The 27914-nt window shown below is 51.8% G+C and overlaps 1 protein-coding gene across 3 annotated transcripts in view; it reads left to right on the top strand.

Annotated features, from left to right (window-relative positions):
- The first annotated feature begins 718 nt into the window (after positions 1-718).
- Positions 719-27914, top strand: part of SYT2 (synaptotagmin 2) — a 206975-nt gene continuing 179779 nt past the window's right edge. For all 3 annotated transcript variants that reach the window (XM_090025554.1, XM_090025555.1, XM_090025556.1), the window contains exon 1: positions 719-948. The gene's annotated coding sequence lies outside the window, so the exon portion shown is untranslated. The remainder of the gene's footprint in view (positions 949-27914) is intronic.

The raw sequence follows: 27914 nt of genomic DNA on the forward strand, positions 1-27914 counted from the left end.
ACAATGATGCAACTGGAGCCGGAGGCGGCGAGGAAGACAGCGGCAGGATCAGCAGCAGCAGGCGTGACAGGGAAAAGGACACTGAGCGAACTGAGAGTGTAAACCCCAGTCGGGGCTCAGACTAAAGGGCTGCGATTGGGTTAGGGAAGGGCAGCAGGTGGGTGCGTGCGTGTGTGTGTGTGTTTATACACACACCCTTTTTCCTTTTTTTTTTTTTTAATCTTCAGGAAAAGGGGCTGGAGTGGAGCAAAGCCTGATCAATTGTCCTGGCAGGAGCCGCACGGTGGCGCCGACCCGCACGCTCCTCCGGGGGTTTTTCTAAGTCCCGAAGCAAGTCTCCCGAAGAAACTCGACCCCCGGGTAGCTTCTGCACCTTTCTGAAGCGCTGCTGCGAGCAGCAGGGCTTTGCTCTCGGCCGCCCCCCGGCTGGATGCCGTGCCAGGAGAGCACCCGTCCCAAGGTCACGCCCCGCCGGGCTGCTGTGGGGGAGACTCCCGGCGGAAGGGGTGCTGCTGCCGCGCTGCTTGTGCCCTCCGTGCAGGACTGGCGGCAGGCGCGGCCGGGGGACCGGGTTCAAACGCCATCGGGGCAGCCTCGTCTCCCCCCGAGCGAACTTCCGCGCCCCGCGGCACGCGGGAGCAGGGCGCCAGCGCCGCCCGGGGCTGCACCGCAGTGCGGCCGCTCCGCGCGCCCCGGCCCGGCCGGCCCCGCCTCAGCCGGCGGGGCGGGGGAGGGGCGGCCCGCCCCGCCCCGCCCCGCGCACCGCATGCGGCTCCAGCCCCGCCGGCCGCGCCTCAGCCAATGCGGCGGGAGCGCGGCGCGGCGCAGGCAGCAGCGCGGAGGGGCCGGCGGTGCCGCAGCCTCGGCAGCAGCGGCGGCGGCGGCGGCGGCGGTGTCCTGTCCTGTCCTGTCCTGTCCTGGCCCGGCCCGGCCCGGCCCGGCCCGGCGGTGAGTCTCGCCTGTTCCGCGGCCGCTGCAAGTTTCCCGGTCCCAGCAAGCGGCGCTGCCCGGAGCAACTTTCCCGGCGGGGGAGCGGGGCTGCTTGACCTTGTCTGGGACCGGGGGTGGAAAGGAGCCCCCCGCTCCGGGCTGCTCCCCGCGGCCGGTGGGCTCCGTGTCCCGCAGCCCGCCCCGGGCCCGCGGCGCGGGAGGAGAAGTGCCGCGGAGAGGTGACTTTGGGAGCTCCCGGTCCATCGCTCGCACGGTGAGGCGGGAGATGAGGACCCCCGCTCCGCAGTTAGGGGAGCCGGCTGTTCCCTGGCCGCTCCCGCACCCCTGGCAGGGGCAGGGGCAGGGGCAGGGGGGAGCCACCCCAGGCGAGAGCAGGCGCGCTTGCAGCTTCGGGGAGCGACTCCAGGCGAGCGCAAGGCTCAGCAGCGGGACGCGGGGTTCCCTTCCCGCTCAGGGAGAAGCGGGTTTTCCTTGCTTTCTTGGGACGACTGCTCCTGGGTTCCTGTGTCGCACTTCTCTGTATGTAAAATGGGGGCAGTGGCACCACCCGGTACCGGCTGGTGCCCAGGACACTGGCTGGGCCTTGGCAGAGTTGGCTGCTCGCCTGGCGGGGCGAGAGGGGCAGGCTGGGGCTCTCGGGAGAGGGGGCGCTGGACTGAGCTCTGAGGGGATGGGATGGGATGGGATGTTTTGCTGGTGGGTCCTGCGGCTCTCCTCTATGTGCTCAGCAGCCCTCTCCCCCCAACTTTTGCCTCCTTTCCTTCGCTGCGTGTCCGAGCTCCTGGAGCAGGAGCACGCGTGACTAGGGTGGGCGGTAGGTGGTGGGGAGGGGGTGACCACTGGTTCTCCCTGAGGTGCCCAGGCCTGCTGGCCTGTATGTGGTGGTCCCAGGGTGGAGGCAGACAAGGCAGGAGGCCCAGCAGCTGTGGTGGGATGTGGAGGGTCCTCAGTCAGGAGCCGGGTTGTGTGTGTGTGCAGGACTAACCCAGTGGGGCAGGGGCTGTGTCCCAGTGCTGCCCAACCCCCTTGCACATATTATCCCCATAGCTGCATGCGGGTACCGCACCATCGGTGACCCCAGCACTGTAGGAAGGTCCCAGATTGTGGTGACATGGTTGGGATGGATTGGTATGGGAAACTCACCCAGTATCAGGGTGTCTCACCCACTAGCCTGCTTGGACTCTCTTGCTGCTTTGCTCTCTGCAGGTATACCCTGAAGAACATTTTGTTCCCCTGTGCCTGGAAGCCCAGCCAGCGGCTGCACGCTGCTCCAGCCAGGCTACTTGAGCTCCTATCAGGCGGTGCTCCTACCTGGCAGTCAATGCTAGGGGGTGCTGTGCTGTGTAGCAGGGGGCTCTTTGCTGCTGGGAGCAGAGGCTCAGCAAGGGGTGCACTCTCCTTTGACTAGCCCATGTGGGCACTGCTGCAAGAAGTGTGGAGGTTTGGGTGAGACAAATGACCCTAGCTCCTTCTTGCTCCTGGCTGTTCCAGGGCTGAAGATGCTTCTTACCAGAGCAGAGTTCATAAGTCTGGTGCTCTGGCCCTGTGTTAGCCCCAGCAACTACATCTTCCATGGTCCCCTTCCTTTACCTATAGCAGGTTAGGGTATTATGTCTAGTTGTGTCAGGGTTGTATGGGATGGCTTGGATAGGGTTGATCCTACCTCAGGCATGGGGCTGGACTAGATGACCTCTGGAGGTCCCTTCCAGACTGCTTCTCTATGACTTCTATGATCTGCTAAACTCATTCCTCTGCAGTTTCTGATGAAGCATTTCTTTTCAGGCCCTGCAGTGCTGTTGGGTAGTATTGCTGTGCAGTGCTGAACAGCATCCATGTGCCACCCCAGAGGTGGCTGCATTATACTCATAGAATGAAGTTTCCCCACCCACCCAATTGGGAGAGAGAGCTGTGTTGCATCCAAACCCTGGATCTTGGGCCAAACTCTACCTGCTCCCAGGGATCCACTTGCCTCTGCAAAGGCTTTAGTTCCCTTTTCATAAAGGGAAGGAGCAGGAGAGGGAGGGAGAGGCAGCAGTCAGCTGGGGGAGCCATCCACAGACCCTCAGGCAGCATTCCTCCAGCACAGCTGATCCAGCAGCAGACGGGGGGTTCTGGTGGATTCCTTGGTGCATGAGGACGTGACCGTCCTGCATGCTGTCACCTGGCCCGCTGCTGTGTGGTAGGACTTGGCGCCTTCCACTAGAAGCAGCACATCACGGATCTTCATCTCCAGCCAGGTAGCTGCCTTCATCTGTGGGGCTGGCTGGGAGGTGCACAGATGTTTGGCTTCCCTACATCCCTTCCATTGCTGGATGGCCAGGAGCGGCTGGGCAGCTTGGTGCAGAGTGATGCAAAGCCCCCAAGCTGTGAGCTGTGCGCTTGTGCTTGCCAGGCTGCCTTCACTGCAGTGGGGAGCACAGTGGTTCCCATGCAATTCCCTGAACTGAAGAAGCTTACTTATTAATCTTCTGTGCAGAGGTGTTGCTGCAGATCTGTTTCCTTGGACCAGAATCTGGCTGGCTGAGCAGCAACTGGCAGGACGAGTCGCCTGCAATCTGCTGCATTATTTCTTACTAGCATGCATCCTTTGAAGGACTTTGTGGGGTGCGTGGGGCCCCAATACTTGGACTATGTAAGTGCCTTTCACTCCATGATCCTACAGCACTGTTCAAAGAGACCTGCTGCTGTATCTGTTTTACTGGTTGGAGAAACTGAGGCATAGAGTGAGGCAAAGGACTATCCCAAGGTCACAGCATGAATCAGGATAGAGCCTTGCCTCAGTTGATAGACTTTAGCACGCCACAAAATCCAAACCTACTGAAACACACCTAGCGGGCCCTTCACATGGTGTCTTGTCCATGGAAGTGCTAAGCAATTAAGTGCTTTGCTTAGGCCAGTAGCTCTGTTGAGTTTCCTCCAGTGGAGGCACAGAGAGACACGATCACACAGGTTCACTTAATGAGTCTGCAGCAGAGCTCAGAGGAGATCCCCCATCTCCCGCGTGCCCTTTCCACTGCACAACACTGAGCTGCAGCTGGATCAGCCACCACCAGTGCTCAGGAGGCTCCAGCTTCTGTACAGGGAAGGCTCCGGGCTGCTGGATTTCAGTTGGGCATAGCAGCGCTGGCGGGAAGCCAGCCCACTATTGTTACCTGGAAGTGCTAGGTGCTGCACAAATAGCTGAGCCAAAGGGAAAGGAAAGCAATTTAATACCCTATACAGGGGGTTCATTAGTTTCTAGCCTGGGTAGCCACTGGGTTCTAGAAACTGTTGTGCTGGGAAGGGCCCCAAGCTTGTTGCATACTTGTGTTGTGGAATAGCTGGAATGGCTTTGGGTCACCTCCGTCAGGGCGGTGGCCCCATTGCTCTTCCCAGCCCCTGGCCCATCAAGTGCCCCTTGGGCTTGTTTGAAAAAGGGAAGGCAGTGGGGGTGACATGATGCCCAGGGGATCTGGGGCCTGTCAGTATTGGCTGCAGCATGTCCAGAACCAAGGAGGACTCCCTGACCTGTAGGCACTGGGGAACCCCCTCCTACCCTCTATGTTTGCTTTCTCCTCCCTCTTCTGTTTCAGACCCTGTTTAGTCTTGGCATCTGTAGTGTAAGCAAAACCCACCCCCTGCTTATCCCGGGTCTGGGCAGAGAGAGCTGTGGGGGGCCTGTTTGTGCCCAGCAGCCTCCCTTTGTTGCCATCACAGCTCAGTCCTGTTACTTTTCTGTGACAGGCCTGTCCCGGGAGGTACAGTTTCCTCATGTTGCCTTGAGCTCACTCCCCTACCCCTACAGGTCAGCGCTAAAGTAACTGGTGGGTGGATGCACCTTCATGTGCCCTCAGGCAGCTCCAAGAAGGGATGCTGCCTCCTGACCAGCAAGGACCTCATTTGGAAGGAACTCTGAAGGGAAATTTCCGTAGGGAGGAGTATATGTGCTCCCTGCCTCTGGGAGAGAGGAAACCGCTGTAAAAGCAAGGTGCCAGCAATAGATAGACCTGGGTCTGTTGTTGATGAACAGAGCTCATACCCATGCTGTCATCCTGGGTACCCTACTTTCCAACATAGTCATGCCACTGTTCTCATCAAAAGCTCACTGAGGTTAAGGGAAAGGCCTCCACTGAGGTCCAGGGGGGTGGGATTGGCCCCCATACTGCCACCTCTCCTGATTTTTATCCTATGTGTCACAGTTTGGGGTCATTTTTTGTGAAGTCCCAGCTCCTGAAGTCAAGTGACTATGGGGTAAGTTCAAGTGCTATAAATAAGGTTTTACTTCTGGCTGCAGAGAGAACTTGGGAACTGTGACCCGCAAAGGTCCTGACACCAGAAGGCAAATAAATGCCTGGTACTTGCTGCTATTAAGGGATTTAAGCTGATCTTGTGATTTTTAGGGGTCTGACCCATGATTTCTGAGTGCTCTGACATGGCAGTGAGAGCTCCTATCAGTTTGTTAGGCCTTGTAGCCACCTGGCCCCATGCATCCCAGTGACACGAACTGCAGCCTACAAGGCATGCCTATCCGGGAGCTTGGCTGAGTGCAGGCAGTTATTCTGGTCATGGTTCAGCTGATTTGTTTTGCCTTCCAGGAAGATGGAGTATGGTCCCTGCTGCGCTCTTGAGCTGGGGCTCTAGCTGCCCTCTGCCCAGCCAGTCTGGGCCTGGGCTTGCTAAAGTGCCATTTGATTATTAGCCCTAATAATTGTGCTTTCTCATTGATTGAAATGTTTGAAATGCTGTGGCTAATTTTGCTCTTCATGCCTTCCTTCATCTATAATGAGATTTTGATAACATCACATGTCCTGAAGTATTGGATAAACTCGGCATAATTCCCCATTTATTAATTAAACCTTAAAAGCTAAATTAGGCTGTGTGCGGGTGGAATTTGAGATGCCTTTAGATCATAACAATCAAGGCATCAGCTCCTCTGTGACAGAGAGAGCAAATGGCCCATCTCTTAGGCTCTATTGCCAAGACACCCACCATGCTCTTGTCTAGAGGTAGGGATTCAGATCCTCTTTGACCTCAAACACATCATCGGGTGGACTTTTCCAACATGAGATGGGATGAAGACAGTCACATGGTGCTTACCTTATTCACAAAGCACTGAGGAGAATCGGTGCTTCGTCATGATGTATCCCCCTCCCAGCCAAAGATGCTCAAATCCCAGCAAGCTCATGATCTGTGAATCACTTCAGCTACCTCTAAAATGCAGCCACATCTGGGGTGGAAGAAAGCAGAAGTGGTGCCCAGCAATACTATCCCATCATCCATGAGATGAGAGGTTATTCCATGCAGCTGGGGTGTGGGGGTTGGAAGAGCTCTTACCATGTCTTGCAACAGTCCAGAGGCCATAACCGCAGGTGGGCTCTAGACCCTTGCTGAATGCTGCCCCCCACAACGCCGTCTATCCAGCTGTGAATGGGGAGTCAGAGAGATCAGGCAGAAGTCCCCACTGGGTGCCATGGACTACAGATTCTGATGTGCTTTGACACTAGTCTGTTGAGCTGCGAGTTCAGGGCAACCCTTGACATCTACCTGATGTACTGCAAAGTCTTTTGCTTGTGTATTCCCTCGAAACACATCTGTCAAGGCTTTGTAATGGGGCCTGGTTCCACAACATCTGAGTGCCTGTGCAAGGGTGATCCAGTATTTCTGACTGCGTGTGGAGGGGAAGCCCAGTGTCTGCCTCTTCTACAGGGACTGTGGCTTGGAGCCCGGCAGTATCTCTGCACTTTTGAATTCTCTCGTTTCTTTCCTTTTTGTTCCCTACCCTCACCATGACTCCATGTCTCTGTGGCAGATGTGCACCCATACCCTAAGCACCACTGTTCTAGGGGACCTAATTTTATGAATGTCAGTTGTTATAAAGCTTTGAGTGAATTTGATCCTTGTGCCACAGGGCTCCTGAGCAGCTGAGAAATACTAACCAGGGCCATTTCCCATTGCATGTAGTAGGGAAAAGCCCAGATCCAGGCACTCCTAAGCTTGAAATGGGATGGATCTTCCTTGGTGCTCTGTGGCTCCATAGAATACTACTTTCAGAGATGTACGATTAAAGCAAGTCTGTCTGGGGCACGGTCTGAAACTCCTGAGTGTGTTCTACCTTGAATGCTTACAGCTTATAGAAAAGTGAGAGACCCGCCAAGTAATACTCCCTTCTTGGCAGGGGCTGTTTTCTTGCTCTGTTTATACAGCATAATAGCATAATGGCTCCTAGTCCTGGACTAGGGCTTATAAAGTGGGAGTGCAATGAAGCTCCAGCTCCTGGAGTCAAGGCAAGAGGATCTCAGTTTCCTTTTTGTAAATAAGTACATTTCCAGGCCTCCTGATACAGGGGAGCTGAGAACTGCACATAGCCTATGGTATTTCTACATTTACTATGGCTGTTGCTTGCAAACCATTAATTTGTCACAGTACCTGGTACCCAGAAGAAGATGACTTGCGGACATAATAGCAGGTACCAAATCCTCTGTACCTAAATGAGGAGACATTTGTTTCTGAGAGCAGACCCTGAATGCAGGGGACTGAGTTCTGTGGTCAACTCAGGTCACTTATCCTGTAAAGTAAAGGAAGGATTTTCCTGGTGGGAAGAAGCTCTCTGTGGGTGCTGGCATAGGAACGAGGTGCTGGGCAGGGGTGGGGCAGGCCTGCGTGAGAGCTCTAACTAACTTGTGCCACAGCCAGGCGGCTGAGAATCAAAGAGTGCAGCCAGGTCCCTGCAGCCACCACTGTTCATTAAGTCTGGTGCACTGGCTTGCACCAAGGGCCTGGAAGAAGTGGTCAGTAAAAGAAAGGGTGACCTGCTTTCCCCTGCACCTTCTTCCAACTCCCTATCCCCAGTACTTGCTCTCCCTGCCATAACCAGCTCCTTGGTATACAGTGCCATCAGCTATGCAAGACCTGCCAGGAGAGGCACTACCACCTCAGAAATTTTGCAGTGAGGGAGCAGTGTTAACCGACATGGTTCTAGACAATTGCTGTGGCAATTAATGCTGCCACCATTTCCCCTGCTGCTGGATGTCCAGACCTGTGGGGAACCGTGTGGGCCAGCTGACATGATGCCGCAAGCTGGATGGGGCTGGTGCACTGGGGTGGCCCATGGCTGGATCCAGTGCACGGGGCAGGCCTCGCATGCTGGTTTGTAGCCACAGTTCCACGGTATGCACTGACCCGATGCTGTGTAAGGCCTGCAAACCAACCCTGCACACCAGATCTGGCCTGCTGACAGCCGTGAACCACTTATCCAGCTCGTGGGTGGGTCCAGATGGCTTGAGCACCACTGTTTTAGTGTCAATTGTTAGGCCCTGGGTGCTTCAGAAAATAGCTCTTATTTTAGCCTGTGAATGGGGAGTGGAGCTCCTGTGGGATGCAGGCCTCCATGGTGGGTGCTGGGCACCTGACACTGCTTCCAGCTGAATGCTCTGTGGTGACTCTGCCTTGGACTGGCTTTTTGCATGAGGGAACTTCAGTTTTTTCTCACTGGCCAATGCTTAGGAACCAGTCGATGCTCCATGGAATGACAGAAGTGACACTTATTGGAGGGGCTCAGGAAATACTTGGAGCAACACTAGCCAGTGGAGAATGATGCTCTCTATAACCCAGGTGTGATTGGAGTTGGAACTTTTTGGGTCTTTCAGTATCTGCCACGGGCTTTGGATGACTGCAGTCAAGTCACTTTTCTGCCAGATTTTTTCATTGCACTAGAGGGCTGAAGAATCTTGTGATTTCCCAGGCTCATCATAAGGTTTCACTGTTTAACTCCCTGGACCCCAATGGGAAGGGAGTAAAGAAGTGCAGCATTATATTGCTCCAGAAGAGTCTGAGAAGACCCTTGAACCTGAGCCTATGTCTCTGCCAACTCTTTGCACTTCCAGCCAGCACCTGGGCACAAGGTACCTCATTGGATGCAAATGTTCCCCATGTTTTGGAGCCTGATCCACAGCTATTTGCATTGACTCCAGTAGTGTATTCATCTTCCTTGCATTGCCTCACTCTCCTCCTCCTCCTCCCCCACCACTCACGCCATTTTGGGGGCTGAGGCTCTCTGCTGTCATTGCTCTCGCACCAAAACGTGTCATGGAGCTGCTGCTTGGTAAGCATTTAGTGTTCACCCTATGGCACTTCTAGGCTCTCAGCCTGGGGCATGTTTGCTGGGGTATGCACCCAGCACTGGAATGGTGGTGACACCCCTTCAGCACCTGGTATATTCAGGGCTGTGGGATGGTAGCCAGCGCAATCACAGACAGGCTAGACAAGCCGCGACACACTGGCACTGCTGCTGGGTCTGCAGTCTGCATGACTGTTCCTGCCATGGACCAGCTCAGCTAGCATGTGGAGAGCCAGTGGGCTCCTAAGGCACTGCTGGCTGCTCCTAGTTGGCCTTCACTGTGGACTGTGCTGTTGTCCTTCAGCAAGGCAGACCCCAGTGACATGGGAGAGCTGCGGCAACATGTCCTCCTGCGTCTCGTTGAATCCAACAGACCATCATCTCTAACTGCTGCAACTCCTGGTCTGCATTGGCATCTGGGTGCTGTCCCTGGTATGAGCTTCTGCTGCTACTGCCTGTGCAAGGCAGACCAGCAGCTTCAGCCTCCTTTTACAGCTGAGGGAGTTGCAGTGGTCAGAAATGCTGGTCTGGTGCTTAACCATTGTCCTGGAGATTACATGGGGAATCTGCAGAAGAGCTGATAAGGGAACCCGGCTCTCAGAGTCCTGATCAGGGGACATCACGCCCAGAAGAAGAGTAGGTAGGAGAAACTGTTGGCCAAGACCTCTGGGGGAGCTCCCAGGAGAGCAAAGTGAGCTCTTGTGTCAAGGTGCAGTGTGCGTGCACATGCACGCTGCAGTGTGCGGAGAGGCTTGTTCAATATAGCAACACCCCTCCCCCTTCCTGGGCTGGAGGGGCTCAGCGTCCAGTGCTGTAGTGTGGGATCCCCAAGAGACGCTTCCTCCTGTGGGACAGATCCTACCCCACTTTTTCCTTGCCTCACTGGGGACAGGAGTTGGCAGCTAGCTGTCTCAGCAATATGTCAGGATGCCTCTGGTGTCAGTTTAGTTGTTGACTTGAACAACCCCTGCTTTTTCCACTTCCTGCCCAGGGGGTGGAGGATGGGGGAGTTCCCCATGGCTAAGGCCATCTGGGCAGGATGGGGGTTGGCAGGCATGCTCCCTAACAATACAGGTGAGCAGGGTGGGCACAAGGTGATCCTTTCACTCCATGGGATGAGAAGGCCAGCTAAGTGCCAGGGGATTCCAGGGGCATGCACTGGGCATGCCTGTGTGCCAGCAGTGGCCACTGGTTTCTGTAGAGGGGAGGAGGGTGAGCGTAGGCTGTATGCGATGGTGTTTGGTGGGGAGTGGATCTGTGAGTCTGTGCTGGGGACAAGGCACCTCAGCTGAGGTTGCTGAGTGCTAGTGATTTACTGGATTTCAAGCCATGGGATTGAGTGGCTGGAAAGGGACTGGTGCACACTGAGCTGAGTTGGCAGACGGTGTTGTGTGGGCTGCAGTCAGACACCAGAGCAGTCCTGCACTCCGCATCTGCAGTGTTTCGTGCTCGTGGCAATCGTGCTTTTAACTGTATGTGTATTCAACACTGGAAAAAAATCAGAGTGAATGTGAATGTAAAACAACAGAAGGGCAAGGGCAGGGGTCTTCCCTCGGGGTGGCATGTGGCTGGGTTCTCTGATTCTCCTTTTCTCGAGAAACTGCCCTCCCTTTGGGTTCATTTTTGCTCTGACATGGGAGCAGGCTGGATCTCCTGCAGGATCTGGGGTGATGCTGTTGCATGGGGTCCTTTCCCCCAGCTTGCTGTGCTGGGGTGGGAGTGGGGGGAACAGAGGCTTGGCAGTGAGAGAACAGCATATACTCCTTGCTAATGAGCAAAAGCTTGCATATCGCCTGGGGCTTGTGCATCAGTGCTTGCAGCACTGCCTAACACTTCCCTGCTGCTCCCCACTCAGCTCAGTGCCCCTCCACACATTGCTGCAGTAGGAAGGCATAGTGTACCAAGCAGACCCGTTAAGACTGCACCAAAACAAAGACATCTCTGCTTCCCGCAAAACCCAAAGCAAATGTGAGATTTTCCCCTGGCCCCATTTGTCTGGCTTCCTTCAGGTGAAGCACACTACCCTCCTGGACCAGAAAGTAGGACGGTGGAGCAGGGAAGCAGCATCTCTGCCACCCGCCACATTGTGTGAATGCAAATGCCGGGGGAGACGACTGCTAGGCAAGCGGTGCAGTGCCTGCTCATGCACCTTCCTCTGGCACTGTTAATGAGGGTTGTGGCACCATGATGAGGAGTGAAATGCACCCATCCCAGCCTGCAGGGCTCGGCTGCCTTCAAGGTCAACCCCGTGTTCAGCTCGTGGCCCTTACAATGGGGTCAAGTAGAAGGGCAGGGGTGCTGCTGGCCTCTTTCTAACAAGCAGCGCTGGTCAGCCTGTCGGGTCCATGGGGTTAAGGAGAGAAGGGACTGGTGGAGACTGGGTTGGGCTGGTTTAGCTGTAGTGGGAGGGAGGGGCACAGGGACCCACAGGCCAACAAATACAGGCACCTGCTTTCCACCTCTCACACAGATGCACTTACAGGCACTTTTCCCTACCCCCTCTCTGTTACACACACTTATGTGGGTCAGACACAGCTATTGCAGGGGCATGCAAATAATGGGGCCAAGTGGATTTTTCACAGCCCTGGGGACACCTGGTATGAGCCTGTTCCCTGCGGTGGATTCTGGGGCCCATGGCTCTGTCTATACAGAAGCGCTAACCGGTGACACAAGTAAGAAGCTGATCTTCCTACTCAGTGACTGGCATGGGACCCGGAAGAGTTTCTTCACAAAGCAGGTTCACAAGGCCTCCCCTTCTTTTTCTAAGCACTGCCTACCTGCAAGTTAACATTGAGTGAGTCCAGGCCAGAGCTGTCTCTGTGTGGGCACAGGTGACATGCCCCCACTGCTGACTGAGCAATGAACAGTTTGCATCAAGCTTGTTGCGACCAATGTCTGAGGAATGGCCTTGCTTGCAGTTTTGCCTGAGCAGCCCAGATGATGGGGGAAGTGGTTTAGGGAGCAGAGTCCAGTCCCTGTGAGAGGGGTATGCCTGGGGGACTGGCAGTCCATTTCTGGCTCTGGCAGAGCTTGCAGTGAAGTGCAGAAAAGGGCAGCTGGAGTCAGGAGTCCTGGTTTCTACCCTCAGGCAGGCATGGCACTCTGCAATCCTGATGACTCACTGCCCGAACTTGGGTAAGTCACCTCTCTCCTCTTTGCCTCGGTTTCCTTGTCTATGAAATCAGACCTCCTCCCTCACAGACACACTGAAAGACTTAATCTACCCATGTGCTCTCAGGTCTTTGGGTAAACCAGGACAGTTTCTTACAAGCTTGTGTTTGTTGCCTTGAAAGGCTCCTTCCTAGAGGGAGACTAGCTCTCAGGAGCTGCACCTGGGGTCTCATGTCTCTGCTGCTCACCCAGAAGCTTTCGCCATTGTGGTTATTTTTCTACAAAATCTTTCTTCCCTCCCCATACCCACATGGGAGCACCAGTATGGGCACAGTGCTACCTCTCCCAACTTTGCGGGGGTAGAGACCCTCCCAGGTCACAGCCTATGCAACACATCTCAGACATGCCCCATTAACAGGATTTGAACCAGCAGCTTGTAGCACAGGGATCGTGTACTCACCCTGCCTTTCTCCCCACTGTGTAGCACCAATCCCAAAGGACTTCTGGGACTCTATAAATACTAGCTCTATCATCTGGGACACTTGCCAATTGACAGGAAACAGAAGCACAGAGGGAGACACCCTGAATTACATACCTAAATGCCTAATGCTCCCTGCTTCTGCCTGCCACTGACAAGACTGTAGGAAAGAGAAGTCTGTGATGCAGTTATCCAGGCTCAGCTGCGGTGCAGATGCTGTCCAAAGGAGATGGGGCCAGAGCGTTGGACAGGCTGGCTGCCTAGGAAATCAGTCCTGCAGCACAGCCAGCAATAGGAGCTGGGGAAGCCAGCCCTGACTGCTGGCTACGGCAGAGCCTGCGGTCGCTTTTTCTCCCTTCTGCCGTGCAGTATGTCATGAATTCAGCAACTGGATTTCCATGGGCAGCAGAGGGAGGTGAGGGTTTCTTTTCATGACTCAAGACTTTCAGTTCCAGGAAAATCAACAACAGCTGCCTGGATGATTTGAAAACTGCCCAGCAGAATTACCCAGGCACTAATTATCTGGCATTGATCACTGCCCCTATGGCAGCAGGGAAGGGGCTGTCTGTGAGGCCCCACATTACTGAACCTGGGATGGGGTGAGGTGAAACTAGCACAGAGGTTGTTATTGGAGCTTCAGAGCAGTCTCTTCTGGATGTGGCATCTGATCCTGCCAACTGTCCCATGTTTAATTATTATGTCCCAATGTCTGGGCCCTTTCTCCCTTATGGGGCCCTGAGCCCACCTGGCAATTGGCATCTCCCAGGCAAGGCTCTCAAGTCTCACGGTGTGGAGGTCAGGGGAGGCATGCTGCTACAGCTGATAGCTCTGGGCTCTGCACAGGACATACACATCGTCTAAGAGCACAAGGTCAGTGTCAAGGTGAGGCTAGAACCCAGGAGTCCCGATACCCCCTCCCTGGAAAAGTGAACAGAGGTAATTTGGAGCTGAGCTGAGGGCATTGCCTCAGTACACCCTGATTAAACCGCTGCTCCTCCTGGGGCTGTGTCAGCCTTTAGGAAGCCTTTATAGTCCTTGGCACTTGCCCAAGACGGTGTCTGCTGCAGCCTTGGAGCACGCATTTTTAAAGAGCTGCTTAGAAGTCTTGGTGTTCTCTGAGGCAGGGAAGTCCTGCCTTGAATACCCTGAGCCCATGTGGTGTGACAGCGAGGCAAGTAGGCCTTGTGGCAGGTGGCACCTGCTCTAAAGGGCAGCGTTGAGCAGGTATGTTAGTTATTCTAAAGGCCTTGTTAGCTTACATTTTCATAGAGCTCCTAGGAGGAGCCCAAAGCACTTTGCAGACTGCACTGAATCAACCCCACACAGCTGCTTAGTGAATAACCAAGTAATAAACCTGGGAAGACGGGATGGTTCCTGCCAGTGGACATGTTATCCCTCGCACTGCTTCTTTCTCTCTGGCCCCATGTCAGTTTTGCCTGTTCAGGCTGGGAGCTCTTTAGGACCTAGCACTCTGGAGCACGGAGCTTGGCTAAGGTCTCCTACGGCTGTGGCACCAAACAAACTGATTCATGCGAGATCCGAGATAAAGTCCGTAGCAGGGCCAGGTCCTTTCCACAGATCCTGACTTTCCCTTGCCCTGCTCTAGTTCCTGCACTCCTGCAGGCACCAAGCAGCAGTGTGAGCGGATGTACACTCCTCAGGGAAACCGTGAGATGGGTTTTCCTGGCACCAAAGCAGCAATGGCCTGATGGAGGGAGCCACTGCACTGACACTCTGGAGACCAGCTTTCTGTTCCTGGTGCCTCTGCACACCTGCTGTATGATCTTGGGAAAGCTACTAGCTATCTACTTTCCTTCCCTCCCTGGGTCTATTCAGATCACAAGCTCTTTGGAGCAGAAACTCTCTCAGAATGAGGTTTTGCGGCACCCGGCATGATGGGGACTGGAGCCTGATTTGTTTCTTCGGGGATCAGCTGCAAATCAAATAATCACAAAGCTCCATGCAAAGGTTGCCTTATTAATCCTGGCAACACACTTATCCCCACTGTGCAGATATGGTTGAGAGGTTAGCAAGTTGCCATAGACTATACAGTAAGTAGGAGTCAGGGTTGCAGCATCTTGCTGCTTGTTAGGCCAGACTTCTGCTCTGTTGAATGTATTGTGGAAGCTCATTAGAGACCAAAGAAAGTGTCTCTTCCCCCAACAAATGGAGAAAAGGTTTTGCTGTTGAGATCCCTGACTGTACATGAACAGGCAGTTCACAGTGGTCTCTCTTACTGCCCAGCTCATTGGAAATGAAACTTCCTTGCACAGAGTATCTGAAGCTCTCTGAGCGCTGAAATAACACTTAATGAAAATTTAAAGCAAAGAGATTTAGCAAGGGAGGGTGAGGCAGGGGGAAGTGAGGGAGAGAACAGAAAACAGTGGCTGGCCCATTAGATTGCTTTGAAAATACATTAAAATGCCATTCCCATCAGTGGGGATGGCAGACCCTGTTGCAGTGTGTTCTAACTCCTCCCATGGGACCCGTTACAGCAGTAGGAGTTTGGTGGGGTTTTTGAAGCCTTTCACCTTTCCTGTAGTTTAATCACTTGTGACAGACCTGGGCTACATCCTGCCTTGATGCGCACGGCGTGGGCCAGATCTTCCACTGGTGCAAAGTCCAGTAAATGCATTGTCTTCACTAGAGCGACAGATTTACCCCAGATGGGCACAGGAGCCTTTATCACCACTGCAGTGCTCTCTACCCGGTGATCTCAAAGCACATTAGCACGTGCAGCCTTACCGGCCTCCCAGGCAACAAGGAAGCCCGACACTGCAAATCCAGGTTCATGGTGTAATGAGTCCATGTTCTGCAGTAATGCTCCTGCCCACTGCATAAGTGGCATGGTCACGTGGGAAATTGGGACTGGAAGTCTGGTCACTCAGTATTCTGCCACCACTTGAGTTATAGAGGATCCCCCTTAGGTGACAGCAGTAGCTGTTCCCTTGTATCTCCTGTGGGCCCAGCTACCTGAGGGCACCATAAACCATGTGAATGCATAAAGCAAGCCTGTGGCAATGGGACTTGTCTGGGTAAGGGCTGTTCATGGGAGGAAGGAAGTGGTCTCTGCTGCATAAATGTGCAAGCAGCTAGAGCTGTGGCTTGACACCACTTGAAATCAGGCTGTGGAGGTGCAGTGCAGTGTTTGCAGGTTGCTGGGAGAGTTATCTTGAGCAGACATGGGAAGGAGAGAAGCTTTGAATTGTGGGGGTTCCTTGGGAGGGGGTTCGGTCCCTTGGTGATATATTGTTGGTCACGCATCTTCAGCCCTGATTAAACCATAGGATGAGCACTGGCATCTTTGTTATGTGTGGCTCTTATCCCTCATTTTACCTTGCTATTGTCCTGATTTAACTGAGAGAATAGCATGAAAACGTCTCAGGGTTGGAGACAAACTCCCAATAGCCCCATGGTTGTCTGGCTTGAGGGCTTGTGGTGTGTACTAGGTTTTTGGTTGTAGCCATGTTGGTCTAAGGCACGGGTGGGCAGTTATTTCGGGTGGAGGGCTGCTTAGTGAGTTTGGCAAGCCATCGAGGGCTGCATGACAGGCAGCCAGAGACAGATAGATATTAATTTTCCAAATTTTTTAGGGGCCCCACAGGCCAGATAGAATGGCCTGGCAGGCTGCATTTTGCCCACCCCAGTCTAAGGCAATGGCAGGCAATTATTTTGGACTAATGGCCGTTTACCAAGTTTTGGCAAGCTGTCAAAGGGTGCATGGGTAGCCCTGCCCCTTGACAGGTGCCCCACCCCCTGGTCGCCACCTTGTGACTGGAAGTCCTGCCCCCTAAGTCCCAACCTTTGCCACCAGAAGTCCCTCCCCTTGGCCCCAGAAATACTTCTTTCAGCAAGGGGTTTTGCAATCTCAGAACCAGAAAAATACCAAATTGTATTCTAAAAATCAAATATCTACAACATTCATTAATTTGTTGTCAAAAAGATTTTTGTCCTGATTTACGTGTGTTTGTATAGTGTACATAGAAGTGAGTGCACAATAGCTTAAAATGGAGTCTTACTCTTGTATATTGGGGGGGCATGGGGGTGGGTATAAGTTTGGGGTACAGGGTATAGGGCTGTGGGGGGTGGGTGGGGGGTGAAGGAGCATGTGGGTGTGTGTGGATATGTAGAGTGTGGGTGGGTATGGGGTTTGTGGGAGACTGTAGGGGGAGGGTGGCTGGGGTGTGTGAGGGTGTGGGTGTGGGGTCTGCATGTATGGCAGTCCCAGGAGGGGCGTGGTTGCACATTTATGGTGTGGGGGGTGTGTGTGGGACTCGCCCTATGAACACACACACAAACATACACACACTGTGTCTCCCTCCTTATTGCTGTCCCTGTCTTTCTCTTCCCCTCACTCATTATACACACTCCCAGCCCCAGGGTACTGGTGTGGGTCCCATGCTCCAGTGATACAGCTGGGGGCTATGTGGTACCCCAGCAGTTGGCGGGCATGCAGGGAAGCAGTGCAAGCTGCAGCAGGCAGAGGCTTCCAGTTGTGGGGAGGAAGGAGGGGCCTGAGGGTGGGGTGGGGCCGGGCCAGGCAGGTCTTGCTGCTGGGTCCTGTTGGCTTCCGTTGGATTCTACCGCTCCTGGGTCCTGTCATCTTTGACAGGCAGCCAGGAGCAGATAAACATAAATTTTCTAAATTTTTTTAGGGGCCCCGTGAGCCAGTTAGAATGGCCAGGCAAGCCGTATTTTGCTTGTCTCTGGTCTAAGGGCATAGGCAGGCAAGGTTCTTTGAGTGGATGTGATATCTTTTATTAGACCACCTAAGTAGCTGGGAAAAAAAGGTGCACAAAAGGTAATAGCATTCTGCCCACAGCATCTCTGAGAGTTTGCTGTACTTGACCGTGGCCAAATTTTAGTTCTCTTCTGTACCTGGTCCTCTATGTGTCTGCTCTCCAGACTACTCAGGTATTTATGTGACCCTCCTCACAGATAGTCTCTGTCTCCCATAGGGTCTTAACTCCCTTCAGGGTGGAAAGGGAGGGTGTTTGCTGTTGCGCCCCATATGCCGGTGCACCCTTGACCTGCAAGCCTGGGTCGGCACGACCAGCTTGGCGCGAGGAGGGGGATTTATGACCGGGCAGGTGGGTGATAACGGTGAACAGGAGTCAGGATGATTTAAACACAGCATGATGTTTTCACACAAGATTTATTTTACTTACACTTCTGATGGCTAGAGCGCAGGCAGTGGGGTTGATTTATTCATTCAGTTACAGCATGCAGATATCATGTTACCCAGCATTTACAGGGTGGGTAAGACAGTTGCTTCCGAGCGATTCATATAAGCCGTTGCAGTCTGCAGATTAACGGGAGCTCTTGATAAGAAAGATAATGTCAGAGATAGAGAGATAAACGGGGATACGCCAATAAGATAACGTAGGCGGAGAGAAATATTCGTGCACGATCTGTTCTTCTTGAGTGTATATACAGTTCTCTGTTCTCTGCTTTGGGCGGAAGTTTCTTCAAAGTTTTATCTGACACAGGTGACCAATTACTATACGCCAATTATAAATAATTAAGGAGTTGGCACTTGTGCTTTCTTTGTTTGCTCAGGTTTCATAAAGAAGGGGGGGTTATTTTTACTTGCGTGGTACTGGTTCTGTTTGGTAACAGGATGGCGCGCATAGTATATTTAATTAATTTTACAACTTCACTGAAGTTAGCTAATTTCGTTACTATAGATACTTTATCTTTTGTGCTGGGCCGTCAAGGTCAGATTCTCTCTCTCTCTTATATGGAAAGCTCAAGTAATTTGAAATGAGGCACAGACAGGGGTGTGTATATGCAACACTGTGAATACAGAGGGATAAAGTACAACCACAGAGTTTGCTGTGTTAGCCTCCGACCCCTCGTCATCTGACCCCCTGCCATTGGCATCTGAAATCAAAGACTTCAATTTTTGACATTTGCAACAGCTGTTCACTTTCCTATCCTTGCTGCAGCATGCCCTCACCCTGCCTACACTTTCCAATCCTGGGCCTCTATTTAGGGGAATGTTTAAGTAACTGCTTCACCTGGCCCTGTTGCATTTAGCCTGCAAACAAGTACAATGCTGAATAGGGCCCTCTTCTCTCTTGCCAGATAACCACGTGCGCTCCTGGTGTTAAGCCCCCAGGCTGCCCACAATGACAGCTATATACTGTGAGGATGGCCCCCCAGGATTGCCCCCTGCTACGTAGGTAGCACCAGTGGTGTATTATGGCCCCTTTGGATCCTCCCACTGTGCAGATAGCCCTGGTGGCATGCAACCCCCCACCTCCACCATGTGACTGGGAGAAGCACCTTCAGGGGCCTGTAGGCCGCATTCTGGTTTAGGAGAGTTGGCCAGGTCTTGGTTAGGAATTAGCAAGTTCCTTCTCCAGTGCTCCTCTTCATGCTGAGTCACTCTCCTTTCCATTTAATAGTTATTGAGTGGAGAGAGCCGGGAAGTTCCTGTCTTGTTGGGGACAAGACTGCAGACTAGAGGCCAGGGCCTGTTCTTTTCCAGAGCAACAACCATTTCACTGAGCCCTGTTTCATAGTTTCATAGTTTGTAGGGTCGGAAGGGACCTGAGCAGATCATCTAGTCCGACCCCCTGCCATGGCAGGAAAGAGTACTGGGGTCAAATGACCCCAGCAAGATGTTCTTAAACACCCCCAGGGTAGGAAGGAGCCTGCACCACTTCTCTTGGAAGCTGGTTCCAGACCCTAGCCGCCCTGACTGTGAAGTAGCGCCTCCTGATATCTAACCTAACCCTACCCTCTGCCAGCTTGTGACCGTTATTCCTGGTCGCTCCTGGCGGTGCTCGGGGGAACAGTGACTCCCCCAGTGCCTGCTGATCCCCCCCTAACTAGTTTATAACAGGCCACAAGATCCCCCCTCAGCCTTCTCTTGTGGAGGCTGAACAGGTTCAGGTCCCACAGCCTGTCCTCATAGGGCCTGCCCTGTTGTCCCCTGATCATGCGAGTGGCCTCCTCTGGCCCCTCTCCATGCTGTCGACATCCCTCTTGAAGCGTGGCGCCCAGAATTGGATGCAGTACTCCAGCTGCGGCCTGACCAGTGCCACATAGAGGGGGAGGATCACCTCCTTGGACCTGCTCAAGATGCATCTGTGGATGTATGACAAGGTGCGGTTGGCCTTCCTGACTGCCTCTCCACACTGCCAGCCCATGTTCATTTTGGAGTCAATGATGACCCCCAGATCCCTTTCCACCTCCGTGCTGATAAGAGGAGAGTTCCCCAACCTGTAGGTATGGTGCCGGTTGTTTCTCCCCAGGTGCATCACCTTGCACTTGTCTGTGTTGAAACCCATCCTATTCTCGTCCCCCCACCCTTGTAACCTGTCGAGGTCTGATTGTAGCCTGTTGCATCCTTCCAATGTACCCACGTCCCCCCACATCTTAGTGTCATCAGCAGATTTGAACAGGGTGCTTTTTACCCCCTCATCCAAATCGCTGATGAAGATGTTGAACAGTGCGGGCCCGAGGACCGAGCCCTGGGGGACCCCACTGCCCACAGCCTTCCAGGTTGAGAAGGACCCATCTACTACCACCCTCTGGGTGCGGCCCTCCAGCCAGTTGGCGACCCATTTGACTGTGTGGGTGTCTACACCACAGCCCCCCAGTTTCTTAATGTGTTTGTCCCACTTCCTCCATCTTCAAATGGAGGCTTAGAAAGGGGACTAAACAATGCTTATGTCTTGGCACAGTAGTGAGAACGCTGTGCTGGTAAGACAGAGCATTCAACCAGAGGAGACTGAGCCAGCATTTCTCCATCTCCTCTACTTTCAGTGCTAGGACATGGGAGGTCTTCCTCCTCCTCCTCCAGCATCTAACACACTATTCATGGGTTTTTATCCAGCTTCAGTGTCATAATTTAAGGTCATACACTGGTATATGCATGTAGCCACGTACCTGCCCTGGCATTGCATAGCCCTCTTGCACATGCTCAGCATACACCTGGATTCTTATGCATTCACAGGTAACAGTATCACAAGCTGGGGAAGTACCAAAGAGGCCACTTATACAGGTGGAAAGCTGTTGCTTAGGTGCACAAAGGAGACTGGAATTCTGCTCCATGTCTCCGTTAATGCCCTTCTTGGTTAATTTGTTATGGTCTCTAATTGCAACTATCCATTACTATTCTGCACAGAGGCAGGAACATACAAAATAGTGCTAAGGTTTCCTTGGGAGGTATGTGTCTCATCATTTTCAAAGCACGTCACCTCTGAACCATGCAGGAAGTCGGAGGTTATTCTGGGAAGAGCAAGCAGCTGGCAGTAGTTAAGATAATGGATGACTGTCCAGCCAATACCCAGGTCTTATCTCTTACATCCATCAGAGGAAATGCCTGGTGCAATTAAGATTTAGTACCTCGATGATCAGATAGAGAAGATCCCTGCCCTGTTCTGTGGCTGCTAAAAGCAGTCAGACAAGCTGTTTGTCATAGTTTCTGGCCACTTCTCTGATGATGCCCAGTGCTGATTGTTTCTCCACTAAGTGGGTCACGGGGGATAATATACAATTAGCTCCAGATCTAAAATGCTTTTTCTGGTCTTGCAAACATTTTTGTGATTTTTAAAAAAAATTCCTATTCTCCATCAGGATGAATCAAAAAATAAACTTGGAAGAGACCTTGGGAGGTCAGCTAACCCAGTGGGAGCCAACCTTTTTCACAGGTGTCACAGATTATCCTTGCATCCTTCCTAAATGCCACTCTGATCCTTTTCCTGATCTCCTGCTCTGCTTTCTGTTCCAATACCTTTGCTCCCCGTGTGATCTGCTGTTCTGCTTTCTGCTTCCTCCCATGTATTTCCTCCTCAATTTGCTGCTTTGCTTTCTGCTTCCTGTCCTGTCTGCTGTGATGCTCATCCCCTTGTGTGCCACATACAGAGGCTGCCCTTAATGCTGGAGGCTGCAAGTGAGAAAAGAACAGTGGAAAAAACGCTGGTGAGACCCTGTTCCCTCTCCCTTTCAGGCTCTGCTCTTTGCCACTGTGTGATGCTGGAAACTGGGCAAGATGGACCTGACCCAGTAAATGGCAGTTCTTATATTCTTATGCCCATGCCACTTGTGGCACCCCGACCTAACCCATCCCTAGCCCTAAAGTACAATCAGCTATGCCTAAACTGTTCCTGGCAGATACTTATCTAACCCATTTTTGGAAACTTGTAAAGACGGAGTTTCTACAAGTTCCCAGGAATCCAGAATGCTTCACAAAAAAGCATAGGTGCAGAGAGAGGGTTCATTCAGGGACATAAACCTGGCCGTCCTGTGTTTACACCTCAGGTGTGAATGCATTGATCAAGCAATTATCAGCTATTACAGACTGGGCAATGCTCGCTGGATTTGAGCATCAGCTACACTGTGGACCAAGGAAACCTCCCTGATGAAAGTCTGTGTAAGCCTCGCCTTTTGTAGGAAAAGCTTTGGGGTTTTGTATCAACGAAGTGTTTGATCAAAAAATTCCAGACCAGCTCTGTTAACAATGTCACTTTACCAGAAGTCCTTAGGTGCTCCCAGTCTTCCCAATCCCAGAGGACACTAGGGCCTGCACACCCATGCACCAGTGCCATGATTCAAATATTCATGTGATGTCACAACCTGGTAATTTTCCTGTAGCTTGAGGGTCAGATCCTAGCTGACATAAATCGGCCTTGCTCCCCTGAAGCCGATAAGATTGTGCCAATTTATGACACAGGACCTGGCCCTATATATGTAGCTTCCGGCCCCCAGGTCCCCTATGGGGGAACCAAGGGGCTGAGAATTCCCGTAACCGTGAGGTCATTCCCTGGGAAATCACATCAAGATATTAAAGCTTTCTCTAAGAATAATTTAAATTAAAGGAAAAGCTCTGCTTGCTCCCCTGTCCTATGTACTCTGCTTTGCTGGGCTCTTTTCCTGCTGACACAAAAAGGACAGTGTTTTTCTGCCACTTTAAAAAAAATAAACAAATAACACTTAAATGTAGTCTTAAAAGTGCCCTTAATCAATCACCCCAACACCAGATCAATGATTCCTGACATTCCAAAGTCAGAATGATTGCCTATTGCTTTTTTAATGTATTGCCTTGTGATTGAGCTGCTTCCATCATCCCCAGGTTATGTAGTTCTAATAGTGAAAGGTCAGCGCATGGAAGGGACTACAATGTGTGCTCCACTTGAGAGTCTGCAGCGGGGAAGGAGCAGATTCAGCAGTCCCAGGATAGCTGTCAGGTAGAAGCCTTCCAGTCTGTCTGGGCAGACAGAATAGTCTGGTGTGGCCAACTGGATCGTGGGGTTCTGATCTTGACTCTGCCACTAGTGTGCTGGGTGGCTTTGAAAAGTCACGGTGCCTCAGTTTTCCTGCCCCTGAGGTGGGGCTGGTGACACTGCCCTCCCATGCAGGGGTCTTTGCCATCTACACCTGTTAAGAGCTCAAGATTATTAGTAGAGTCAGGGTGAGAGTGTTAATGTCTGTGACTAAGTTGTGGTAATGAAGTCTATCATCATTTGCTCTTGGTGAATGTCCTGTGTAAGACCTCAGCTGGGGTCCAGTCCAGTGCCTTCATACTGAAGTTCTGTTTAGACAAATGGTGTAAGCCAGCCCTTGGTTTTAACTGAATGCTAGCGTAATCTCTCCCAGTGATTAATCACCCGGGTGCAAGGGACCAGCCCAGTGGATGCTCAGTAGGACCTGTGTTGTGTCTGTAGCCCGGGTGGTACGCAGCTGGTACCCCCTCTCCAGCTGAAGGGATGCTAGCGGGTGTGAGTGAGCTGTGGGAGTGTGACTGCCTAGCTTAAACCAGCTCACCTCCCTTCTCCGCAGAGCAGAGATGATGGACACCCAGTAAGGTTTAACTATTTTCAGATTTAATTTACAATGCAGTGTCAATAAAGCTTATTGAACATGTACATAAAACTATGAACTATTTACAGATTTACATCTACAGCGCTAGTGAATCTTATTAAAACGTATACACAGGCAATAACAAATGAGTATGGCAGATGAAGGCTCTCTATCAAGGTGTAGACCTTGACCCTCAGCGGTCTTCTGGTTCGTGTACAGCCCCTACCCACAGCAGACCCCCCCGGTGGCAGGCAAGGAAGGGAACAAGCAACAGCAAAATGCAGGTTAGACAATGTCAGCAGGTGAAACCCGTCAGGGATAAAACAATAGTCTGCGCATACATAAACGAGATTGTGTCAATAAAATTCAACACATAAAGATAAGTTATAACAAACACATGAAAGTAAAATACCAAATAAGGGGTGCTCTAGCAAACCCTTAAGCAATTAAACCACTAGCAGGCAAAACAAGGCAGTTCAAGGGTGTTTCATAGCACAGCATAAAGTACCCAAGTTTACAGCAAAAGACACAACTTACAGACTACTCCTCAGTATAAAGAATGAGGACAATCTTAAACAGTCACTTAATGAAACGGACAGGGAGCCTCCTCCCCTGTGGAGACCTCCATCTCTTCCCCACCCTGGTACTCGGGTATCTCAATACTCCCCAGCAGCTCTGGTGGGCTTGGCTCCTCTCTCTCTCTCTGTCTCTGCTGGGGCTTCTCCCTTCGCAGGGACAGCCATTTTTTCCTGCTGCCACTTGCCGCAGGAAGGCCTGAGCTGCCGCGTGCAGCTACCTGGGTCTGTCAGCCCTCTCAGGCCTTGTGCATTGCTCTTGCACTGTAGGGGCTTCGTCTCTCACAGGCATGGGGACCCGCGCTGCCTCGTGCAGCTGCAGACTCCCTTCAGCTCTGTCCCAGCCCCGTGCACTGCTCTGTGCACTGTGGGGGCTTCTCCAGGCCCTGTGCACCACTCTGCACCATAGGGCTCCTGCCTTTCACAGGGCCTCCTGCAGCCACAGGGTCCCCTCAGCTCCCTCCGGACCCCATGCACCATGCTGTGCACTGATACCACAGCTCCCTCAGCAGGGGAGTGGGGGCTGGGGGGGCTGGGATGTAGCCACTTGCTGCTTCCCGCTCGGCGGAAGCATCTTCAGGGCATTTCTGGGGCAGCTGGTCAGCTCCAGCAGCCTCTTCTGTAGCCCTTCTTTATCGTCCCTCGTCAAAGCCGCCCGCGTGCTGGGCATGTGGGCTTTTATCCCTTCCGAAGCTTCTGCCCCCCCCCCGACTGAAAATTGACCAATGGGGAAGCCCGAGGAGTTAGTTCCCCCTCAGGTCCTCTTCTTCATTTCGCCCTTGTGTCCTGCCTTCTCCTGATTGGTGGGGAAGGGAAATGCCCCCACCAATCCACCTGAGCCATCTGGGCTGAAGCCAACAAACCGAGCTGTGCCAGCCTGCCACATGTGTTTGGTGTTAGTACTTCTAGGGCCCCAGTTACTAATAATCTGAGGTCTTGTGATCTCTCTTCTATTTGCCCTCACATTCTCCAGGGATGTAGGCAATGCTGTGACCCCTGAGAGACTGAGGTGGATGCCCAAGGTCTTGTGAATTCACAAAAATCTCAGCTTTCCTTTTAAAAATAAGTTCATGGTCTTCCCGCCTGTGGAAAATGGAGCCCCCAAAGGCTCCAAGACCTCAAGGGGAACTCAAAGCAACTGGAGTTTATTATTTAAAGATCTGTCTGCTTATGTAGACTTGACTCCATAAAATGGCAGGGTCACTGTATTGGAGGTGGGAGGTAGGAAGCATTGCCCCCACTTCTTGGGTAGAGACTGAGGCATAGGGTAGACTAAGAGGTTGGCCCAGGTCACAGGGGAAACCTGTGACAGCTGAGAGCTGTACTCAGGTCCCTGCCCCACTTCAGTAGACCACCACGAGCAGCACATGTTGTACCACACCTTATTGTATGAGCGGTGCCGGTCATTGCAATGCACCTACGTGCAGAGGGAGGTGTGGTTCAGTACCAGCAAGAGTGACAGTCTTATCCCAAGCAAGGGGTGCAGTGGCCTGAGCTCCTGATGGCCAGACCCTGCCACCCTTGCCTGCTGTTAGGCAGGCAAGTAACCCCATGAGTGGGTAATGGGTAGGATGTTAGTAGCAGTGACCCAGAGGTTTCATCACTGGTGTGTGTGTGGGCCACTCCCGCTGGACAAAGCAGGGTTTTGCTTGGGGAATAAAGTTAGCTTCAAGTGAATGAGAATCAGGAATATGGAATATCTGTCACATTCCTCCCCCTGTCCTCCCTGGGGAAAGGGACTGGCCTAGGTACCACTCACATCCTGTTCCAGTTCATCATGGCCCACTGACCTGTGGCATGAGAGGATTTGAATGAGGTCCCTCAGCCTGTCTTGGTCCCTCTGCAGAGAGAGAATTTTTCTGTATGTGGAAACCTAGGAGAGGCTGATGGAGCCCAAGGAACGATCATCTCTCTGCAGAAGTTTAGAGGGCATGGAAACATAGTAGGAGTTTGGATGTTAAAAATATCATGCTGCACAGAAGCCCTCCAGGGACTCACAAATACAATGAAATTAGCTCTGCTTTAGAGTCAGCCAGGGAGGCTGATCAAATGAGTTTTTACAGGAGCCACATAATTCTCAGCCAAATGAAGACACCTCCAGATTACTCATCTCCCAAGGAAGGCTCTGCGATTTGTGTCTGCCCTCTGGTTCTCTCTGAGCAAGCAGGAGCTAGATTTGGTGTGAGAGCAGCCCGGGGAACCCAGGTACATAATTCTTGTTAATTAGATGAGCTTATGAAATTCAGGTGTTAATGGTGAGGATAGTGTTGGAGAAGTGTGCCTCAGAAGCAAAAGCAGAGGGGCAGGCCAGTTTTAGCTTTACTGGGCAGCTGATGGCAAATAGTTATTCAGTGGCCCGGGTGAAAGGCAGGTTGCATGCCTAAGCATTTAGCCACATAGGCAGTGATCAAAAGGTGATATGTTGGCGATCTACAGATTTGAGCGGTTCGTGGAACAAGAACAACACCCCCTGCCCCTCATACATGCAGATAAATGAGAGCACACATACATTTTAAAATCAAATTGATTACATTTTTAATTGAAAGAATGGCATTTCATTTGGAAAATGTCCACCCATTCCAACACAAATGCACTCAGCTGCCACCTAGAACCAGTGCTTTTGGTCCCGTAGAAAGCACAGGTTACTGATGTGGCTGTGGCTCAGAAGTTGGGCTTGGGTGGGCTGTCTCGGATGTCAGGATTGCAGTGAGGTAGGTCCAGCTGCAGTAGAATTCTCCCTGACTCTCTTCAGTGGAACCAGTGGACTTGCTCACAATTCACACTGCACATTTTAGAGAATTGAATGTTAGCAAACTGACTCGCTCTTGCCTTTATTTATGCTTGCCAAGTTCCAGTTACCAGTATATCCCTCCCCATAAATCCTTTTGTCCTAGACAACTCATGAGGCCCTATGTTACCCGAAAGCCTATGACTAAATCGCACAAGGATATATTAGCAGTCAAAGATGATATGTGCACTGCTGTGATATTAATAACCTGCACACATGCTAAGCAATGAATATGAAGGTATAGAATTATGTGGGGGTTGCAGAGTTTATTGTAAATTAAAGATGAACTTCACCTTGGTTCTCCACAAAGATGAGGCACCCTTCAGTTTATGATAAGCCCTATGTTGTGCTGCTCTTTTGTACAGAAATGTACTTTGCCTTGTTTAAAAAATGAATAATAAAAAGGTTGTGGCAAACTTTGAAATATGTCATCCTGTTAGGTCTTTCTGCAATTCCCTTCAAGTAAGTACACAGCATCTATTTGGTGAGCATGCGCATAGCGTAGCTTTTATTCATACAGTCAGCCAGGTGATCAGACTGGAGAACAGCAGGGATAGTGCAGGGTTAAATACAACTCCAAAGTGCATTTTTATTCAGCTCTTTATATAACTTAAAATGTTTGCATCATTGTGTATTCTTGCCGATTTAATGATCTTTATAATTAGCCTTTATGTTTGTCTTTTGTCCCCAGTTTTGGCTCTTTGTCCTATATGCTTTTTTATGATCAATCCTGTTTGGTGCCATGTGTCTTTACAATTTGCTGATTTATAAATTCATTCAAGTACAGCCTCCCCTATGCATGCATTATTTCAGATTTGGACTTACCATCCTACGTGCTTTTGTCCACTATTGTAGTTTGTACTAATTCCATCCATCTCAGGATGTTCTTGAACAGATCCCAACTGTTTTGTTGCATTCTTTAGAGAATTTAGGGCCTCCAAACATTTAACTCTTCTTGGCCTGCCTTATGGCCTACACTGAACTGGACTATTGTGTTTCAACTAGCCCTAGCAGGAAATAAAAGACTTGGTGTCCTAAAGCTCCCTTGTCTGCCCTCCATTCTGGTAAGTGTCATTGCATCTCTCTGACCAATGATCATCATTC

The sequence above is a fragment of the Crocodylus siamensis genome, chromosome 13, assembly GCF_052110815.1.
Source record: "Crocodylus siamensis isolate JL-2025a chromosome 13, ASM5211081v1, whole genome shotgun sequence".
Taxonomy (NCBI): Eukaryota; Metazoa; Chordata; order Crocodylia; family Crocodylidae; genus Crocodylus; species Crocodylus siamensis.